The following is a 4,518-nucleotide window of genomic DNA, read 5'->3' on the forward strand; positions in this document are numbered from 1 at the left end:
TCTAGTTGGTTCTCTCCTTGATTAGTTTCCATCAGCAATAGTGATGACCAGTGGTTGCCAACTGGTGGGCCGGAGACCACTGGTGGTCCGTGAGAAAATTTTGGTGGTTCGCATAGAAATGCCCCCCCAAAGCAACGAATCCAGGCTGCGTGGAAACACAAGGCTGCGCCGCCCACATGTCCCACCCACCCGCTGCCCCCCACTCTTCAGCCACCCTTCCAGCTGGACTGGAAGGTAAGACCAACTGAGGGGGAGGAAAACCCGCCCCAAGGTAGCTTGCTGACATTGGTGGGAAAGTTGGTCCCATATTCCAGAGCTGCAATAGTCACAAGACTGACCCTGTGGTCACTCCAGAGCAGCTCCTCCAGTCCATGGCAGGCTGGTGCACCTGGGTGGAGGAGCAGCTGCCCCAGGATGATCAAAGAGCCAGTCCTGTGACTACTGCAGCTCTGGAATATGGGACTGACTTTCCCACCAACGTCAGCAAGCCACCATCAGTCAAAATTCATATTAGTGGTCTGCGGGATTTTAAATTATGAGTTTGGTGGTCCCGGAGGTCCAAAAGGTCGGCCACCCCTGGTGATCACCATCACACAGCCTACTTCAAAATATTTTAAGGGACTGGCAAATAGAAATGTATCATGGGAAAATGCCCTCAGCTACAAATATCATGGAAAATGTTAAGCATCCCACTCCCCCCACAGCATCCTTTTTTGCATTAAAAAGTTAATTATCGCAGTCAATCTTATGGGAGAGATTGCAGCTATTATTAAAACAAGGTATCTGAAATGTGTCAAAAAAATGGATAAGAATTTTGGTATTCTTGAAATGCTTCAAGAAATAATTCAGTAATTCCCCAAGAGGTAATTCTATAAATGATTCTATCGCTCTTTTCTTAGGATGTACTTTAGAGCCATTATAGCAAATCTTAACCATAAAACCGATCTTGCTCTTTTCATGGATGTCTTATTCACTGTAGTTTTTCCTCACTTCTGTCAAGAAGGCAACGTAAGGGCAATAGTAAAATTGGGCTCTGTGACCTTTTCAGGGAAACTTTAATTAAAGACTGGGAAGAACAGAAATGTGACATTTTGAGTCTCCCACTACAGTTCCATGAAGGACATTCACAGTGATGTCTGAGATAGTCACCATACTTCTCAGTTGCATTTTGATAGCATAATGTCTTGAAAAAATAATTTACATGAATTTCTAGAAGGAAAACCCTAAAGATGTCAAGAACAGTGTTGTTCAGAAAAGAGCAGATGCATTTTCAATAGCAGTGTTGTCAAGAATGAAAAGCCTTCTAGGATTTCAAAGTTATGGGATATTTAGTCAATACCAATTCTAAAACTTGGCAACCAATTTTTGCCTTTCTTTAATGTCCATAGTTGTGGGAGCAAGCATAAACCACTTTTACAGATACTTAAGGAGCAAGGTTGGCTTTTGGTCAGTAGGCTGAACTAAACAAAATTTATAGTGTTGTGCTGTTTTATTGTTCCATTTGTCTGATCCATTCACATTTGTTATTGAACAGATTTGCTATCCTGTTTTCCAAAAGGCATTGCGTATATTTGCATTGAGAGAATTTATTTGTGCATTGGAAGAAACACATAAAAATAAGAATAGGCAAATAGATTAAAACCTCATTGAAACCAGATGCAGTAATTACTACTGTAGATTCAAATGGATGGCCAAAATAAAAGAAAGAAGTTGGGCCCATAATGTCATAGATAGAAAGATAGACTAGACTAGAATTCTTTATTGGCCAAGTGTGATTGGACACACAAGAAATTTGTCTTGGTGCATATGCTCTCAGTGTACATAAAAGAAAAGATACATTTGTCAAGAGTCAAGAATCATAAGTTACAACACTTAATGATAGTCATAGGGTACAATCAACAATCAAATCATACTAGGAAACAGTCAATATAAATTGTAAGGATACAAGCAACAAAGTTACAGTCCTACAATCACAAGTGGGAGGGGATGGGTGATAAGGAGTGATGAGAAGATTAATAGTAATAATAGTGCAGACTTTGTAAATAGTTGGACAGTGTTGAGGGAATTATTTGTTTAGCAGAGTGATGGCATTCGGGGGAAAAACTGTTCTTGTGTCTAGTTGTTCTGGTGTGCAGTGCTCTATAGCGTCATTTTGAGGGTAGGAGTTGAAACAGTTTATAATCTGGGATGTGAGGGGTCTGTAAATATTTTCACAGCCCTCTTTTTTGGCTCATGTAGTATACAGGTCCTCAATTGAAGGCAGGTGGGTAGTAATTGTTTTTTCTGCAGTCCTAATTATTCTCTGAAGTCTGTGTCTGTCCTGTTGGGTTGCAGAACCAAACCAGCCAGTTATAGAGGTGCAGATGACAGACTCAGTAATTCCTCTGTAGAACTAGATAAGCAGCTCCTTGGGCAGTTTGAGCTTTCTGAGTTGGCGCAGAAAGAACATTCTTTGTTGTGCTTTTTTGTTGATGTTTTGATGCTGGTGTCGATTTTAGGTCTTCTGATATGATAGAACCTAGAAATGTCATAAGTGAATCATAAAAAAAACCTGACCTGACTTCTGGTTTGCAGGGCTTTGGCGGCGGCAGGAATCCGTGATCGTGCGCAGTTTCTGCTGCGCTCGCCACTGGAGTGCCCCGATCCAGCCGGATTTGGGGCTATAGTTACCCCGTAGAGGTAACTGAAGATAGGGGAGATCCGGCAGGGGTCCGGGGGAATCGCAACCCCCCTCCTCAGCTGGCTTAACTCCCTTTTCCAAAAGCAGTGGAGCGGCGGTCAGCAATGGCCACCACAAAGAAGCTCTCATCCGGATAAGAATGTGCAGGAGGAAGCTGAGAAGTGAAAGTTTTGGCTGACCAGGATAACAAGCAATACTTAAAATACCCTGGAATTTAAATTTCATCAAAGATACATTGCTCCCAAAGAAGATCTGGAAGCTGCGAATGAAAGTGAAAAGGGAAAGATTTTTTTTCCCCCTCACTCTCCTTCCTTACGGTGACAGCAGATGAACAAGAAATTGGAAAAACCCGCTTTGGCAACAGCAGGTAATTAAACTGGAAAATTAAAGCCAAGGGGACAATAAAGATTTCTGAACATTGGAAAAAAAATCTTTTTTGCTGTAAGTGGGAAGGGAGAGGAAAAGAATTAATACTAAGACTTTGTTGGAGGAGGCTGCTTGGAATTTACAAGACTAGAGCTAAATTGTAACAAGACTTCTAAAAGATACATTTTAATTGGAACTTTGCAACTGAACTGTAACCCCAGGAAGAGAAAGTGTAAAAAGAAGAAAGTGTTAAATGAAACAGTCTGTGTGTATTTCGATTGCTTGGTGACCTAGGGACTTTTGGAAATTATTATTTGAAAGATTAAAAACATTTGGGTTGTTTAAAAAATTTTCCACAATGGCATTACTTGTCGATGAACTGAAAATGGAATTCAAAATGTATAAAGAAGAAGAACAAGAAGGGAAGGGCTCTTTTGGCTCCATTTTCCATTTCTTAGAAATGGCGATTTCTACCTACGAGAAACTACAAGAACAAGAAGATTGGGATGAAGAAGAAGCCATCTTTAATGAACAAGCAACTCTAGCTGGGGAAGAAAAGGGAAAGGGGGGAAAGAGAATGGAGAATTTAAGACTTAAAAAAACAACCAAGAAAGGGAAAAATAAGGTGAAAAGTTGATACAACGTCAGAAAGCAACAGAAAAGAGGAATACAGAAGAGGGTGGAGATCAAGAGACAAGGGAGTAAAAAGGCTAGACTGGAGAAGCAAGGAAGGAAAAAAGGGAAGAGAAGCTATAAAGGTTTGAAACAAGATGTAAAGAAACAGGATTTATTTATAGATAATGGGTAAAAATATAACTAAAAAAGAGATTCTGCAAAAGTACATAAGATTGTATTGTTGTAATTTGTATTTGAAATAATGTTAGAAAATTGGAACCTTATATGATTATAAAATGGGATAAAATATTAAAAGGAATGTGTAAAATGTTTAATTGCTATGGATTATTGTTTTAATTATATTGTAAACGTATTATTTTTTCTTATTTTAAAATATAGCACGTAGCTTTAGAATGTACTAAGCAGAATCCGAATGAAAATTAAGTATTATTTTAAGTGTTAAATTTAGGGGAAAGATATAAAGGCGTCATACTCCAATCGGTGATTACAGGAGAAATTTTGTGTTAATTAGAAAAGATAATAGATAGCTGAAACAGAACAGACAAAAGATATAAGTATAATGATTTAAATTGAGATGAAATAAATAAAACAGAATTAAGAGAGTGAAAAGAGGGGAGAAGCTATATAGAAAATGTAGAATGGTAAATAAGATATGAAATGGTATATAAAAGTGAGCATGAATTTGAATTTATGTCTGTACAAAAAGATGTAACCTGGGACTAAGCCGCTTTCCAAAAAGAAGTTTTATGTTTTCATGTTTTGTGTTTTGTTTGTGTATGTTTGTTTATTGAAAATTAATAATAATAATAAAAAAAACCTGACCTCAGCAATTGGCG

This window comes from Notechis scutatus, chromosome 3, assembly GCF_049901735.1.
Source record: "Notechis scutatus isolate UNSWTSFEM ecotype Mainland chromosome 3, rNotScu1.2, whole genome shotgun sequence".
In the NCBI taxonomy this organism is placed as follows: domain Eukaryota; kingdom Metazoa; phylum Chordata; class Lepidosauria; order Squamata; family Elapidae; genus Notechis; species Notechis scutatus.